The sequence below is a fragment of the Gorilla gorilla genome, chromosome 17 (genome assembly GCF_029281585.2).
Source record: "Gorilla gorilla gorilla isolate KB3781 chromosome 17, NHGRI_mGorGor1-v2.1_pri, whole genome shotgun sequence".
NCBI classification, from domain to species: domain Eukaryota; kingdom Metazoa; phylum Chordata; class Mammalia; order Primates; family Hominidae; genus Gorilla; species Gorilla gorilla.
Window position 1 is genome coordinate 46,281,981 of NC_073241.2, and position 18,600 is coordinate 46,300,580.

Sequence of the window (18,600 nt, forward strand, 5' to 3'; positions counted from 1 at the left end):
CAGCACGAGGGGAAACGTGGGGGTTGGAACTCAAATGCTCCCTTAAGGGTCACTCACTCTTCAGCCACTCTTCAGACCTTGGCCTTTCAACCCTTCCAGTCAGCACCTCCTGGAGCTGCCCCAGGAGCAAGAAGCCCTGCCTCTGCCCTGGGCTCCAAAGCCCATAATTATTCCCTGGGAATCTTTTCAAAATATCTGACTATGATGAAGATAATATGTGTCACCAGGGTTATTCTTGTATTGAGTGCTTAGCATGGGCCAGGCGCTACATTGATAGTTTTAACCTTGTTATCCCATTCACTCCTCACTACAGCCCTATTTCTATACAATTACTGTATGTTTCTTATTCAGTTAAACATTGCACTTCATAGAACACTGCATTGTTCCATGAAGTGTCTGGGTGCAGTGGCTCACACCTGTAATCCCAGCGCTTTAGTAGGCCGAGGTAGGAGGATAACTTGAGGCCAAGAGTGCAGCATCAGCCTGGGGAACAGAGTGAGAACTTGTATCTACAGAAAAATTTTAAAAATTAGCCAGGTATGGTGGTAGGTCCCTGTAGTCTCAGCTATTTGAGAGGGTGAGGTAGAAGGATCACTTGAACACTGGGGGTCAAGGATGCAGTGAGCTGTGATCGTGCCACTGCACTCCAGCCTGGGCAACAGAGCAATACCCTGTCTTAAAAAAAAAAAAGCCAGGGGTTGGGTGGGGAACAGAGGCACTAATTTTCCCAGGGACACATAACTCAAAAGGGTTGATAAGTTAGGCTGCTTGTGATAACTATGATTAACCCTCCTCCAACTGTGACTGCAAAAATTCAACAGCTGGAGTAGCACTCTTAGAGTGACCTCTGTTCTTATCAAGAAACAAACAACTTTATACTCGTTGGTGAGAACAGAGTGGTAGTTTTCTTGGGGACAAGGAAAAGAGAGTATTAATGAAGAAATGAGAAATGAAATGGTGCTTCCCATGGAGAGAAGAGAATGCTGGAATTTCAAGTGCTTCTTGGACTTTTTCTAAGAGAAAATTGGAACAACTCATTTTCTGTTCTTTCAAACACAATTTAGCCCTGCTCTGGCCCTAGAAAACAAACAGGATGCAGGGGCTTTGCTAGTCTCCCATAGTTGCTATTTTCCCTGTAATCAAAATGGCAAGAGAAGAATACTTCATAAAATGAAGATGTAGCAAGAACTTACTGTCCATCATTAGGCATTAAAGATGGGGTAAAAGGAACTAATACTTACAGAAAGCTGAGTAGCATTTCTTGGCCTCAGTGTTGTCATGGTCTAGTGGAATGGACTGAGTGGCACAGGAATACCAATGTAATCAGTAAAAGTGAAGTACAAAGAACTAGACACACAGAGGAATGAACAACTGTCTCTTGTCTGGAAGCCCAAGGAAATCACCATTTAGAGATTACATGTGAACCAAGCCCTCTACAAAAGGGTTCCTAGGCATCCGTGTCAAAAACAGACAGATAAAAAAAAATTACCAATACATTTGATGCAGAACCAAGGTTGAGAACTACTGGAAGAGGTTAGAGAGTGAGAAACTGGATTTTGAAGCTGTAGCTTTTAGGCTCCCTGAGACTATAGAGCACTTGATTGCTGTGGGCCAGGTGTGATGGAGAAGGCTCCTATCAGAGCAGCTGCAACAGGGATGGGAAGGAAGAAACTAAAGACACAGGTGCACTTGACAGGAGGGAGAGGATGCAGAAAGGGACCTGGTAAATTGTGAACTCCCGAGGGTGGGCACTAACCTATCTCTCCATCCCAGAGTACCCAGTATGTGACTCACACAACATGCCAACAGAATAGATACTTGTTGAATAAATAATTGAACTGGGTAAATATATTTTAAAAATTAGGAAAACTGGGCAGCTGGGGAATAGAGTATCACCAAAACACAACAAAGAAATTCGGAAGGAAAGATGTTTAGAGGAAAAAAGTGAATTCAGTCTTAGACCTTTTCAGTTTAAGTAATTAGACATAATAATTTGAAGATTCAAATATCTGAGAAGTCTGTCTAATGTGCAAAAGAAGGTCAAGTCATAGGGCCCTCCTAAATTCCTATATTTTGTCACCCCCTCCTATTTCATTTGTATGTGACCAGGAGACTAAAACATGCATTATGCTCCCAACAGGCTAAATCTCTTCTGGGATCCACTGAATGCCACTAGAGGGTCTGCTCGAGAGAATTCCTGATTGAATGACAACGGCGCTAAGAACAGTAAGTCATGGTTGGGAAGCAGTAAGGGAAGAATGGAGCCTAGATATCCTAAATTAAAATATAAAAGGCTAACGTTATTAGGCATGTACATCTAAATTTCAAAGTAAAAGGCCAACATCCCACTACACCTCCCGAATCCAGCACATTCCACCTAACACGCACACACACACACACACACACACACACACACACACACACACACACACACCCCCTTCCCTCTGAGGCAATTGATGGACCCAAACTGACTTTTTTATGGAACCATAATATAGAAAGAAATGCCCGTGCCGAAAATGTCAATGCACAATAGTTTATCAGAAATCAGTGCTCTATTCTATGTCCCCAACCTCAACACTAACATTGTAACCTCTTAAATGTGCCTTGTTGTCTGCAGCTTGAATTCCTTTGTGGTTTCACATATGTTATTTGGATGAAGGCTGAAACTCTCACACACTGGTTATTATAGACTGTGCAGTTAAAATTAATAGAATAGAGACGCTCTCTGTCTGATGACTCACTATTTTTCCTCTTCTGACTCATAGTTTTTCTTTTTTGTTTTTTTCACATTATTGATCAGTGAATAGTCTAGTAATCTAATTCATGTGTATTTCAGGGCTAAAAATGGAACACTAACCTTGAATGGGGAAAGGGGCTGAATAATGTTAACATCCAGGTAAAGAACAGGTTAATTCGGAAAGGAAGGGGGAAGAAGGGACTCCCCAGAGAGCAGGAGGAAGGCAGAGGGCCTCAGGGGTAGCTGTTCCCCGAGTGATTAGGTACTTATATCATGTGCTCTGTCATATCCAGGAAACAGGAAAAGAAAAACAATCACTGGGAAAAATATTAATACCATAGGAGAAATGTGTTTCAATTACCTCAATTCCTATGATCCTTCATTAGTAATGGAAGACACATCATCCACAATAGAGAAAACATAAGTGCCTCAGAAATATAAAGTTGTCTATTTCTCTGAAGTCAAAACGACAACATTTTTGCTTATAGCAGAAATGTCTACTAACTTACAAATGAACCATCTATAACAATTATTTGTTTAATTATATGACCCTCAGTTACTAACGTGCCCTGGACACTGTAGCTTCTGTGGGTTCCTCAGAAATTATCCTGAATATTATAGTCTGCTAAGCTCTTACATCATACACCAGGACTCAAGTCAGACCATCAGTTCTTTGACACTTCTCTGTCTTCAAATCATCTTACCAAATACCTGACCATCTTCCTTCCTTAGAGCCTGAGGCTGTACCAGTCCTGGCATTCATATAGAGCATTAATACACCCACACAGCGCCTTTATTTTTCTGTGAACAAGTGAAGATAAATACACTTATGAAATTAGCAGTTTATGGCCATTTCCAGCATCCACTTGCTGCTCCCTATCTCTTACATCTCCCTTCCCAGCCCCTCTGCCTTCCTGCATTCTCTCCCTCTATTAAAACAGCCACAGATCTGATGTCATCAGTTTTTCTTTGATGGAGACACTTTCACCCCAAATGCCACCTCTTTCAAACTTTCCCATTCAATACCTTTTATCTCTACCTGTAAAATGAAATACTTTGTTTTCTGTTTAGAGTTGAAAGAATTTCTTAGCTAGACATTAAGCAGGAATAACAACAAATGCTTTCAAGATAAATCTGTTACCTTCCAAAAAAAAAATGATATTAAGCACCTGAAAAAGAAGATGGGTCCAAAAAGAAATTACATCCTTGGGCTCCTGCCTTCTTTTCTCTCTTTTCTCCTATCCCTTAAATCTCAGTCAGTCACTTCCCAGTCCTGTGCCTGAGGGTGCCCAGGTGATCTGGACCCATGGCCAATTCCATGGCACCTTCCCCATCTCTACCAAGAGCAGAGGATCCAACTACAACCCAGAGGAGGCCTGTTAGAACCAACTGGGAAGCTTTTATCAAACTATTGTTTCCTCCCAGTATATTCCCCCCTCATTTTAATATGTTCCCACGAGGGGTCATGGTTCTCTAAGGCTTATCCTCTACCACCCTGGTGAAGAATCAGGGCTCAAAGCTTCTTAGGGGAGGAAAGGAAGGAGAGATGTTTGTGACTGTCCTGTAGCCTAGTAATCACACGGGAGCACTTCAGATGGACAATCCACATTCAACTGGCCTTGTATCAGCATCCAGAACACTCAAGATAGTGGCAACAAAGAGACACGCAGAGACTTTTCACAGACCGGGAAGGGGAGAGAGAGATAGAGACCTGGCAGTGTAGAAAGACATCAATAGATCCCTGAACTGTGGACATATTCTCTATTGAGGGCTCAAGTATTAACAACATGCATGGACGTCAATATGACCATGCTTGTTAAACAATACTTGACCCCGGAATAATGTGGCAATTAGGGGAACCAACCCCAAAGGGTCACAATTCTGTTTAATTTTTGACTCTCCAGAAACTAAACTACTAATAATCTACTATTGACTGGAAGCCTTACTGATAACATCGTCATTGAACACATATGTTGTATGTTATATGTAATATGTATTACATATTGTATTCTTACCATAAAGTAAGCTAGAGGAAAAAAAGTGTTATTAAGAAAATCATAAGCAAGAGAAGATATATTTCATTAACTGGAAGTGGAGTGGGTCATCATAAAGGTCTTTATCCATATCCTCACGTTGAGTAGGCTGAGGAGGGAGAAGAGATGGGTCTGGTCTTGCTGTCTCGGGGTGGCAGCAGCCAGGGAGAGGCAGAAGAAAATCTGCTTGTAAATGGACCCGTGCAGTTCAAACCTGTGTTCTCCAAAGGTGAACTGTATAGTGCATCAGAAAACCTGTTAACATAGACAGGCAGGTAGATGCTTACTAACAAAGTACAACAGAAATAGACTAAAAGTTTGGTTGCTTAAAGTAATTTAAAAGTTTTGTTGCTAAAAGTTTGGTTGCTTAAAGTAATTAGGAAAGTGGTGGCAAGGTGGCATAATTTTTCCACCTCTCCAAATCACCCCATGGAAAAAGAGCAACTAAGATAGCAAAAGCAAAACCTCCCAGACAACATCTCCAATAAAGCAGCGGGAAAACACATCCCTATAAACCTCCAAATATGTGTGGGTTGTAATAAACTACTGGTGAGATTAAGACCTGTACAACGTCTTCAACACATCAGAGGAAATAAAAAGAGGACAAAGGGACTTCTGATGGCCCCAAGAGGCAGAGAAACAAAAACAGTTCACAAGTATCCAATGTAAGGCTTGGTGGGCCACTCTGGGAAGGGCAACTGAAACCCTTAGAGTCCTGCTGCCTCCAACTTGTGGGTGAACACAAGAGAACCAGCTTGTGCTGGAGGAGCCTGTGCCCCATGGACCCTAAAGGGACCCTTAATAGCCATCTCCTCCACAGCAAAACCCCACATTGAGGAGAAACTACTGGAATAGAATCCAAATTGAGCAGGAAATAGATGATAGGAGCAAAGGAGGCAAAAGAAAGAAGATGCAGATGCAAGTGGAGGGAAGAGCAAAGAGCCAACAGATAGCAGATACATACTTGTAAACACATCCGAAAATAACAGAAAAGGCAGCTCTAAATCGCTAGAGCTAGGAAGCTATCCTGGTTCACTCTTCTAAGAGTACAAGAAAACTTATCTCACTTAAACATTAATAAAGAAAAAAATGGCCATCGAATCTCCCATAAAGAAAAATGATTTGAGGAATGTAATGTCTCTGCAGACAATAAAAGCATGCCAGAAAGATTTGCAAACAAAACAGAAGAAAATTTAGCCTAATATTTTAACTGAAGCTGAAAAAAAAAGATAGCAGCTTTTAAAGAACGGCATAACCCAGAATTTTAAGAACTCAAAAAGAAGCTAATTTAAAAAAACAAAGACTTCAAAAGGAGTTTATAGAAATAGAAAAATATTAGAGTTGAAGGAAAAACTTATTCCAAAATTTTAGACTAGACTAGAAGAAATAAAATAGTGAATGAACACCGCAGAAAGTTCCTTAAGAAAAATAGAAAAGGAAAGAATGAATATTTTTAAAATAAAAAGATTTAAAACATACATATGAAAAAGGCATAGAAAATAGGAATAGGAGAACAAATGAACATATAATAGAAGTTCCTAAAAAAGAAAATCAATGTAATGAAAGAACAAATATTATCAATTATAATTCAAAGACTACTTTTCTGACATAAAAATACACTTGCCCAACATTTGAAAGGACATACCTGGTAAAATTGGCCCAGAATGCACTACATATAAACAGTCTACTAAAACTATTGACCTTTAAATAAAAAGAAAAAAGGTTTTTTTTTGGCGCTAGTTAAAAAGTCAATATCCCTTATAAGAGAAGGAAAATCAGATTGTCATCAGACTTTTTGACAGCAGTGCTTTATGCCAGAAGACAATGGTATAAAATATTTCAGAAATATTAAGGAAAGCAGATGTGAGCTAAAGATTTTATACCCAGCAACAGTGATTTTTAAATACCATGGTCACAATTCTTAATAAACACACAAGAACTCAGGGAGTAATGTTCCTATGAGCCTTTCCTGGGGAATTTATGGAGACCAAGCCTCGGAAAACCAATATGCCTAGAGAATCATCGACAATAGAACTGGCAGTGAGCATTAAGTAGACATTTTTTTGTATAACTCATAATGCCTGTAGTTTACAAGGGAGAGAGTACAAAATGTGATGGACATTTGCTCTATATACAATTAACTGTCAAAAAATGAGGAGGGGCATAAACTGGAAAGAGAATATAAAAAGTAGAATAAGCTCTGTGATTGCCTCAAGGATATCAATGGAGAATAAAAACATATCCGTTGAAAATAGATGCCAGGGAACAGGGGAGAAAGTGAAGAAGGGGTTATTAGCTAATTTCAATTTTATTCATAGTAGGATGGGGAGAAAAGTAAAAATGGGACTAAAGGTATTATTTACAGATGTTAATAAAATTATAGATTATATGAAGATGTTAATAAAAAGGGCTCAGAACAAAATAGCACAAACATTTCTAGATACAAAAAGAGGCTGGGTGCAGTGGTTCACACTTGTAATCCCAGCCCTGTGGGAGGCCAAGGTGGGAGGATTGCTTGAGCTCAGGAGTTCAAGACCAGCCTGGGCAACAAAGTGAGAACCCTATTCCCTACAAAAACATTTAAATTAGCCAGGCACAGTGGCATGTGCCTGTAGTCTCAGCTGTTTAGGAGGCTGAGGCAGGACAATCCCTTGAGCCCAGAAGTTTGAGGTTGCAATGAGCTATGATGGCACCACTGCACTTTAGCCTAGATGACAGAGCGAGACCCTGTCTCAAAAAGAAAACACAAAACAAAAAGATGGTGAGAGAGAGAGAACACATGCGCACAAGCAAATAATGTAGGCAAGTGCTTCTCAGACTCTGTAGTGAAGGGCCACTTTTTCCCCCCAATAATTTGTACGCGACACTTGAAATATACAAAATCATATGCTTGAATTTAGTGGCAATATCAAATTACTTTAAATGTTTCTAAATGTGTTTTGTTGTTGTTGTTTTTGTTGTTACTTTCTATTCACAAGTCATCATAGCTTGGTAGCAAACAGTTCACGGAGCAGCCTTGATATTGACCACATAGGAAAAGAGTAGAAATGTAAGGCAATAAAGATAGAGGCAGTCACGGGTAGATAGATGTGACGATGTTTGCATGCTTGTATGGACGGAAATACATGTAACAAATATGACAAAAATGATGCCAAGCATTTGGATCCTAAAAATAAATTTACTGATTAAATTTACATTTATAAAAAGATTTCCAGATTACCTAACAAAGCAAAATCCAACACTCCAGGTTATATACATATAAATTTTTAATAATAATATATATGTTTCTTTCAGGTGGAGAAAAGTCTGTATAGTATGCTACCAATTATCTAATAAAGGAGATGGGATAAAAAATACAAATATATATCAATTTTGTATAATTTGTATACAAATTGTATACAAATATATACTAATGGACATGTAAATCACAGCATTTAAAAATAAAATATTTAAAGGTAGAGGAAGGAAATAAGATTGAGGAGACAGGGAGAAAAACTAGACTTGTTTTGTAAATTTGACTTTAGAGTCATGTAAAACTTTGCATTATTACAAAGCAAAATTCAATTTAAAATAAAGTGATTCCTGAATATCAAAAGTAAAATAAGCCTATTGAGCCTGTCTGTCCAGTAGGTGGCAGAACAGCACCAAAGGGACTATTCCTAAGTGACCGTAAAACACAGTAATTTGCCTGTTTTAGCGGAATGTTATCATAATGACAAACACAACTGCAAAGTATCTTAAGCTGATTGTTGTAATCATTTTGCTAGTGGTAGTCTTACATTTATTCGAGACTGTTGCACATGTGTATTATGAATACAGCAAATGAATAATTATATTCATGTCAATAAAATTTGAAATTTGACAGGGAAAAGGACACTGTAAAAAAAGTCCTCTACTTGAATTTGAATAGGAAACATCATGAATTCATGATGAGTATTATTTTATTAAAATACATGTTTTCTAGCTTTGTTCTCTGAAAAGACGGAACGTGCTCAACCCTTCACACACACATAATGTTCTCTACATACCATTTTCCGCTAAAAGGAATCAAAGGCTCCCTGAAGAAATAGCTGATTACAGGTCTGTGGAAGGAAGTGTACAAGACGGACCTGGAATATCATAAACTGCTTTGGTGATATCAGAACTCTGCAATTAAGTTAACTCTGCAATGAACTGAAGCACATCAAATATTAACGTTCATGAATTCCTAATAATACTGTTAAAATAAAATATTATTGATCATCCTTGGAAAATGCAAGGAAACCAAAATCATTATTTTAAAAACTGGCAAATAAAAGGAAGAGATCAAACATTTTTTCTAACTTCCCTATGCATATTATTCCAAGTAACCAAGTAGTCGATGAGATGTTTCTCTTGATAAAAGTATTCCACCTAATAAATGAAGAAGGAATTTTAAAATTCTAGTATTGCCATTTTGCAACCTTTAATGAATTATTGGGTGTAGACGATGGTAATCAATGACTGCCAACATCACAGAAAAGCCACCAGACATATGCTTCTGTATGGAGGTACACACCACCACCTGTGGGGTATTTTGGCCAAAAATTGAACTTCAATCCGATGATGTCCCTGGGTCTACTGTATTCAGTACTAATCCCATGTGGCTACTGAGCATTTGAAATGTGGATAGGCCAAATTGAGATGTTCTGTACACGTAAAATACACACCAGATAGCAAAAACTTAATATGAAAAAAAGATGTAAACTATCTCAATAATTTTTAATATTGACTACATACATAATATTTGTGACATATTGGGTTAAATAAAATTATATTATTAAAATTAATTTTAATGTTTTCTTTTTTTAAATGTGTATTTTAAAATTTTAAATTATATTTGTGGCTCATATTTCTATTGTATGGTGCTGTTCTTAATTCTAACTACAACTTACAGGAAATACACTGGACAGAGGAACATGTTAAATGACACCTTACAGGAAATACACTGGACAGACGAACATGTTAAATGACACCAGAAGGATAGAAACAGTAAAACCCAGGCTTTAGAAAACTCTGCAACTTATATTTCTAATCCAATTTAATGGCGGAGTCAAAGTTACTAAAAATTTATAAACACGAGCACTGTAATTAATGTGTAGTGTAGTCCTAAACATCAATATCTGCAAAACCATAGATTTGATATCTCAGTTTCATTTTCACTATTGCTCAAATAATGCATAACAATAAAAAGCCTATATATTTGCATTGGCTAAAGTAATTTATCACCAGTGGTATGTGAACTGCACCATGGAAAACAGATATCTTTTCAATTTTTCAATCTTTAATAATCTGAAAACTTGATTCTCTCAGTTTATTCAGATAGAGGAATACATAGTTATGATTTCTATACTATTAGCCTTTTTTAACCAATATAATTAATTTTAATAATATATTTTGTTTGACATATCTAAATATAAATTTCAACATGTACTAAATATAACAATTATTAATGAGAAATATTACATTCTTTTGGCTTTGTACTAAACATTTGAAATGTGCTGTACATTTTTCACTTATAGCATATGCAATTCAAATGCTATATTTTTATTAGGAATATTTAATCTAAGTAGATATCTTAAAATTTACATTTGAAAAAAATAGATTCAGATACCTAAGTTGTTACAAGCATACCTAAAAGTTTTCAATGACTGAATTGAGTATCAATCAGTTTTAAAATTTAAATCAGTGAAATTAATTAAAATGAAATGAAAATTTAGAAACTCCATTTCTCAGTCACACTGGCCACATTTCAAGTAGAAAGTCTTTGTTTTTAATTCACTTTGTCCTAAAGCTGCAAGTAGAATTTCTACATCTTATCAGAATTGACTTGTTTAAAATATTTTTCAATTAAAACTTAATACAAAGCCACTTAGATATGTAAAATTTAACAATTCTCCCTTTTCTCTCTTCCATCTTTACTGTTTTCCCCAAATTCGAGATCAAATTAATAAATATATTTAAAATGTTTCTAACTTTAAAAGTTAAGTATTGAATTAGGCTTACTTAGACTTCACTTGTAATACAGTATTTCTTACATGTCTAACGTAATAGCTGCTCAAAAATATTAGGTAATTTGTCTCCGTTTATTAGATCAGGAATTATTTAATAGTATCTAAACTTTTGCTTTTACCCATTTATGAAAAAAAATCATTCCAGCTTAGCATGCTTTAATATCTTATTGGGATAAATAAATAAGATTAAATATCTAAATAATTTACAGAAAGATATCTTACATTCTCTATAGCAAAACACTGATGAATACAGTGTATCTATTGAAAGTAAATCTTGTTGTGTTTTTTTTTTACTCACGTTGCACCAAAGCGAGAGAACACTAGGGGGCAGTGTGGTTAGAGCAGAACTCTCAAGAGGCTTGGAAAGGAGCGCTCAAATCACCAACAGCTGGTGCGATAAATGGGGTCTAATAGCAAGAAAAGAATGCATTCGTTTAACTTTACTTTGTGAAGTTACGTGGACTATATGCATATTATTCACAAGGTCTTGGAAGAGATGCTTTGTTCAAACCCTGAGCCCATAAGCTTAGGGACAAGCTCTTCCTGGAAAGGTCTTTCTTAGGAAATTTTCTGTCCCAAAAAAGATACAAAAGAGTAGAGCATTGCCAGAAAGTAACAATTCATAAATACTAACCCCAAGTGCCAGAATAATATTTAGTTCCTACCTCATTTTAACCTTCACTTGTATCCACCATTCCTTTTATTTTCTTCTATTCACCCAGGCTTCTTTGCAGCACAGTCATTTTAAGAATATTCTGAGAGCATCTTAGCTCTCACTCCATTTCAGCTCAGTGAATTCTAAGGCAACAAAGGTGTATTAAGTAATTAATCCATAATGCCAGCCACTACCTAAAAAAAGGATAAGGCCAAAGCTAAAAAAAAAAATCAAAAGCTAGGAAAACTTACTAACATTTTCTAAAATTACATTGTTGTTGTCTATTTTAAGGGCATGAGTAGTGACTTTATGCTACATTTTGCAAAAAGTATTGAGCATAATCTATAGATACTTAATGTATGATGAGGTAAACGTTTACACCTCAGACTCAGAACAGGCAGACAGCTAAGTTCTCTTGCTTTTTAAATATGCAATGAATTTTCTAATAGTCAAGTAACAAATCTATTTCTCTTTCTCTTTTAGGAAATTAGAATCTATATGTATTAAAGAGCTGTGCTCCAAATTGTGAGTCTGGCCTACTTAAATTTGAATAAATCATTCTAGAGAGTTGACATTATTTAGTTTTGAACAATTCTTGAAGTCTTTTTGGACTTTATAATTTAGCAGCAGGTGGTTCTGGTCATTTTAAAAGTCCATGATTAATGTAACTAATCCTAGTTGGTGTTTAGTCATCTCTTCAGATCTTTTGTACCTGGAATTTCTATAGCCTATTCGCCTGAAATTGTATAAATAATAAATGGTTTGCTGTCCTCTATATAATGGCAAGCATCCAGGTTTCTGCAACTCGAAATTTCAGCTCCTCTCAGCTTCTATCAGGTTTGAGATATTTTTAGCCCCACTCTGTCAGTCAGAATCCCATGAAAGAGAATCCCATTAAGAGAGTTGAGATGAATTTAGAGAAGGGTCTGTTTATAGAGCAGGGAGCAGGGTTAAGAAAATACAGCCAGAGAGGCCGAGGTACCCAGAGACAAGCACAGTGGGAAGCCCTCGCCACTCTAGGCCTGAAGAGTCAGATGAAGGGAAGGAACGGGGTCCCCAAGCCTATGGGCACTAGAGCTGTGGACAGGCTGCCATCGCAGAGGGGCAGATTGCTGCTGAAACACCAGCACAGGGAGGAAGTGGCACAGAAGGACCCAGAGCTGTCTCCCCCACCCTCGGCACCCCAGCCAGGGCCTTGCTTGGATCACCCGGTGCCAGGCAGGGAAAAGCCAAGCACTGGGGAAGGTGGCCTAGGAAAGGGAGGGTCACAGGCCACTGAACGTTCTCACTCTTAATAAACAGAGTTTTACGCTTCAAGGGGGTCTCTGTGGTTCTTCTCTCCTTATCTTTTTACTTCACTCACCACATTCTTACCAAACCAAAAGGAAAACAACAGTGGAGGGAAAGTCTTACACATGTCAGGCTTTTAGACAGAACCTTTTATTCCTCATCTCATGTATCTTTTCTGCTCTATAAAAAACTAAAACTTTATCTTCTCAACATCTCGCTATGATAAGCTTTTAAGTGGGTCTTAAGCCCACTTAAAAGATGCTGCACCCTGATTTTATTGCTGCACCCTGATTTGGGGAAGCTTGGTCAGTGATCCCATGAGAAGGGAAACTATGAGAGATTCATTCTCTCCTGAATCGCTTAGGAGGTCCCATTAAAGCCCCTGCTAAACTCGTCATCCCCAGCCTGGACCACGTTTGGTTAATTTCCAGTTTTTCCTTTCCTTGCAATAACCTGCTTGAAACTCCATCAGGGAAAATAAATAATAATTCAAATGCAAAACGCGTTGTCACTTTTATAAAATATTGCTCTCCTTGCCCCACCCTCACCCCCTCCCTTTCTCCCCTTCCTGATTTTTACTGAAAGGAGGAAAGACAAGGAAATCTCAATGGTTTCATTCTTAGCACACATTCTAAGTCTGTCATTAAATGACCGCTGATTTTGTCACATACATATGGACAAAACTCTGTAAGAAAGCAATTGATTAAAATCAATGAGAATTTGCTGCGCTGAAATGGAATCAGTGAATAAAAATTTATTCCGTTTCTTTTCTTTTTTCTAAGAGTCCTCTCCATTATTCAAAAGAAGCCTGTCTTATCCTGTTTCCAAACTCCTTTTCCTTTTCTTTCCCCTATGCTGTTGATTTCCTACCTTCTTCCCACGTGAGTCGCCGGTGCAAGAGGGGGGTTCCTGCTTGGGTACCCACATCAGTAGGTTTTGTCTCCTCATCTGCTTGTCTTCTGAAGATAAATCGTTGGCAGAACTGAAAAAAAAAAATCATGGAATGGCTTTTTTACATTTCTGCCAGGGGGAGGCTATTTTGTAATCTTTTTGCAGCCTTCCTGTGCACAACCCAATCCCAAGCTGACTTGATTATCTCCTTAACTGTTAAGAGCAAAATTTAAAACTGGATTTTGTTACCTGCCCCAGGAGCAGATGCTACGTTGCTGAGTTGTCTGGTGAATTGCCAGGGTTCCTTTTCTTTCACAGACAGGTCTTAAAGGTCTTCCAGGGACCCCCTATTAGCCAAATAACCTTGATAGTTATTACAGAGAAATTGTAATTCTTTTTGAAAGTATTTGTGCACTCATCCATGCCAATATTTATAGTTCAGTTGATTTTTTCAGGTTGTGTAAGTTGCTAACAATGGAACTCCATTTATTTATTTATTTATTTATTTAGAGACAGGGTCTGGCTCTGTCACCAGGCTGGAGTACAGTGGCATAATCACGGCTCACTGCAGCCTCTGCCTCTCAGGCTCAAGTGATCCTCCCGCCTTAGCCTCCCTGTTAGCTGAGACTACAGTTGTGCACCACCACACCTGGCTAATTTTTGTAATTTTTGTAGAAAACAGATTTCACCATGTTGCTCAGGCTGGTCTGGAACTCCTGGACTCAAGCATTCCACCCGCCTCAGCCTCCCAAAGTGTTGGGATTACAGGCGTAAACCACCATACCCAGCTGAGACTCCATTTAAATAGGTGGCTTTTATGTGAATTATTAATTTTGATAAAGAGAAGAGAAAAGCTGATAGATCAGTGTTTAAAAATCATTTTATGAACTAAGTTCAAAAGAACAACTAGGGCCTGCAGACTTCCCTACTTTACAAAGTAGTGGCCTGGCCAAGGATGTTCCAAACAAGAAATCTTTTCAAACGTGCTTTAAATCATTAAAATAGGGAGACCAATATGAGTAAACCAATATAATGAGGCAAACTAAGTAGGAGACTTTTAATGAACATTTTCAAGGCACAGGGAAAGAAGCCACAAAGAGTAAAAGCATTTTTCTGCATATACTGTCTTATGAATCTAGATTCATCTTGTTTATTGTGGAACTATGTGATTGGGTTAGCCATCAGGGGAGAGAAGTACTTTATGATATAAAAGCTCAGTCTCCAGAGATAAAAATCTCTTCAATTTGTCATTTTTCAGAATATCACAAAGAATCCATGTTTCCATGGTCTTCGATAAAGAAAGCGTGTCAAGGCAAGATATACACAAAAAAAGAAGTCGAAGTGGTTAGTTACAATGGGATAAGCAACAGCTACACTGAAAAATTCTATATGTAATGCAGTTTTCTTTTTGTGTGGAAAAGAGTAGGACAAGATATGAGATTCCTGGTCTGGAGAGTGGGCGAGATATTAACATATTAAAGCAGGAATGTCTGAAACATGCATTGTGTATTTTCTGCTGTCTCAGCCCAAATCAGGCATAGCTCTGGGGAGAAGGGAGAAGGGCAATGCCAACCAGAAAGTATCTGTGTGATTCTTCAGGCTGCTTGGGCAGTCAGCCTCCAGAAGAGACCCCACTCAAATCTGGGTCATCCAGGCACACTGGTCACTCACCACCTCTGCGGTGTTGTTTCAAGGATGCTAACCCCAAGGTTCCCACCACTGCCACTGGCCAGTATCTGAAATTCCCCTGACAAAGCTTCCTCATTAGCATAAGGCTTTGACTCCTGAAATAAACCAACCATGTCTCTTAAACTTTTCCTTGAACTCTATCCCCCCACCGGAAATACAGAGAGGAGATGAGTAAATACAAATATATAAGAATTCTATTTAATTCTAATCATTTCAATATTTATTGAAAAAGTCTGAGCAAGACATCGGTAAAAAACTATAAAATCTCAGAATGGGCTGGTGCTTTAGAGATACAAGAAATGAGGTCTTTTGTTTTTTGTTTTTTTATATTAATATTTACTTTATTAGAAATTAAAACAAATTTTTAAAAAATTTGAAAAATTACCTATAAAGTTTTATGCTGATTACTTGGGTGACAAAATTATCTATACACCAAACCCCTGTGACACACAATTTACTCATGTAACAAACCTGCTCATGTACCCCTTGAACCTAAAATAAAAGTTGGAAAGGAAAACTAATAATAAACTCCATTAAATCTTCACATAAATAACATACATTTTAGAAAAAAAATAACCATTTTGCCAAAAAAAATTGAGTGGTTTTATTTTACATTTTTATAACTAATAACTGGTTTAATAGAAGGCAGCTAAATTCCTATATCTGCCTCTTTATTCACTCTGTTGCATGTACTATGTTGTCTTGGTCAAACTGTAGAAGGCAAATCTGGCTTTACATACATACATAATGTGAGAAAGGAGGAGTATTTAATAGCACATATATTTCTGGTTATTCTTTTTTTAATACTTAACCAAAACTCAACAAGTAGTAATTTCTTTTTATTATTATTATTATTATTATTATTATACTTTAAGTTTTAGGGTACATGTGCACAATGTGCAGGTTTGTTACATATGTATACATGTGCCATGTTGGTGTGTTGCACCCATTAACTCGTCATTTAGCATTATGTATATCTCCTAATGCTATGCCTCCCCCCTCTCCCACCCCACAACAGTCCCCGGTGTGTGATGTTCCCCTTCCTGTGTCCATGTGTTCTCATTGTTCGATTCCCACCTATGAGTGAGAACATGTGGTGTTTGGTTTTTTTTGTCCTTGCGATAGTTTGCTGAGAATGATGGTTTCCAGCTTCATCCATGTCCCTACAAAGGACATGAACTCATCATTTTTTATGGCTGCATAGTATTCCATGTTGTATATGTGCCACATTTTCTTAATCCAGTCTATCATTGTTGGACATTTGGGTTGGTTCCAAGTCTTTGCTATTGTGAATAGTGCTGCAATAAACATACATGTGCATGTGTCTTTATAGCAGCATGATTTATAATCCTTTGGGTATATACCCAGTAATGGGATGGCTGGGTCAAATGGTATTTCTAGTTCTAGATCCCTGAGGAATCGCCACACCGACTTCCACAAAGGTTGAACTAGTTTACAGTCCCACCAACAGTGTAAAAGTGTTCCTATTTCTCCACATCCTCTCCAGCACCTGTTGTTTCCTGACTTTTTAATGATCGCCATTCTAACCGGTGTGAGATGGTATCTCATTGTGGTTTTGATTTGCATTTCTCTGATGGCCAGTGATGATGAGCATTTTTTCATGTGTTTTTTGGCTGCATAAATGTCTTCTTTTGAGAAGTGTCTGTTCATATCCTTCACCCACTTTTTGATGGGGTTGTTTGTTTTTTTCTTGTAAATTTGTTTGAGTTCATTGTAGATTCTGGATATTAGCCCTTTGTCAGATGAGTAAGTTACAAAAATTTTCTCCCATTCTGTAGGTTGCCTGTTCACTCTGATGGTGGTTTGTTTTGCTGTGCAGAAGCTCTTTAGTTTGGTCCTTTGTTTTTTAACTTCAAATCAAGACTGACAAGTTAACGTTTGTTTGGGGGATCATTAAGACAAAATAGTTGAAGTCTTGGATGGATGGTTAATGCTGAATAAAGCTCATCTGGTCAAGCTACACATCCTGTTTGGATTCATTTGTCATCCCTGACGAGTTATCATACAATGGCTGTGTGGATACAGCCTCAGTGTGGACACCTCAGTGGACAGGAAGTCTTCCTTCTCTTCATTGACACACAGCCTCCTGAGCCTGCCACTTACCAGCTCTGTTCCTGCCCATAAAGGCTACAGGAATTAGTGGAATCCCTCTCTCCTGTGCTTTGCCACTTTATTAAAACACAGGAACCCTCAGAACCTTCTCCTTCTCATCCCATGCAGCTTTACTTTCTCACATGATATAGTTTCCATTTCCCAACTCTGCTGGACTCACTAAGAAAAGACAGTGCCGTCCACCAGCAAGGACGCAAGCTAGGCTGCTCCAGGGAACTGGGTAACCATGGCCAGCAACTCCCTTCCCTCCAGGAGCATAGGGACCGGGTCCTGGGAGGGAGAAGCAAAAGTCCCGAGCAACCCATTGCCTCGGAAGTGCAGCAGTGGAGGCTGGAGGGAGCAGCCGGGCCTGTGATGCCTTCCATAACCTCATGTTCTGGAAAAGGACAGTGATGAGGAATTTCATGCTCAGATTTGCATTCAGCTGTTTATCCCAGTTAAGCCACGGCAGTCAGGAGCCGGAGCTCAGGAAATGTCTGAGCATATTTACAGCTATCCGGCGCCACAGCCGCGGACTGGCATTAAAAACTGATTTCCAGGTTTGGTTGAAAGTGAAGAAACAAACATTATAAGCTAGGGGTCCCCAGCCCCCAGGCCACAGACTGGTACTGGTACAGTACACAGTGCATCTTTCAGACATCCTGCAGTACGGGTCCGTGGCCTGTTAGGAACCGGGCTGCACCTCAGGTGAGTGGAAGCTTCATCTCTATTTACAGCCGCTCCCCATCATTTGCATTACTGCCTGAGCTCCACTTCCTGTCAGATCAGCAGCAGCATTAAATTGTCATGGGAGCGCCAACCCTATTGTGAACTGTGCATGCAAGGGATCTAGGTTGCACGCTCCTTATGAGAATCTAATGCCTGAAGATCCAAGGTGGAGCTGAGGCAGTGATGCAATCACTGGGGAGTGGCTGCAAATACAGATTAACATTAGCAGAGAGGTTTAACTGTGCAGAGACCATAATAAGTCAATTGCTTACAGATGCATATCAAAATCCTATCAGTGAGCGGCAAGTGACAATTAAGCTGCCCTGGTGGTAGGCTTTATAGTGGCAAGTGAGTTGATGTACTTCAATTGTATAGCTGCATCTAGTGTCCTGAAATGTATGTTTGAGAGAACTTCAAATCCCCATAGGTTCT

General features: G+C 38.4%; 1 protein-coding gene and 1 long non-coding RNA gene across 14 annotated transcripts in view; one reads left to right on the forward strand and one right to left on the reverse strand.

Moving 5' to 3' along the window:
• The window catches only part of LOC109024010 (uncharacterized), a 30,174-nt gene extending 16,364 nt beyond the window's left edge, over positions 1–13,810 (reverse strand). For all 5 annotated transcript variants that reach the window (XR_008673609.2, XR_008673608.2, XR_010131308.1 and 2 more), the window contains exons 1-3: positions 13,618–13,810; positions 11,468–11,600; positions 11,101–11,209 (exon numbers count right to left, since the gene is read on the reverse strand). This is a non-coding gene — a long non-coding RNA (uncharacterized lncRNA). The remainder of the gene's footprint in view (positions 1–11,100; positions 11,210–11,467; positions 11,601–13,617) is intronic.
• Positions 1–18,600, forward strand: part of DLGAP1 (DLG associated protein 1) — a 968,998-nt gene that overhangs the window by 458,139 nt on the left and 492,259 nt on the right. For all 9 annotated transcript variants that reach the window (XM_019014108.4, XM_019014109.4, XM_055368502.2 and 6 more), the window contains one exon: positions 2,141–2,226. The gene's annotated coding sequence lies outside the window, so the exon portion shown is untranslated. The remainder of the gene's footprint in view (positions 1–2,140; positions 2,227–18,600) is intronic.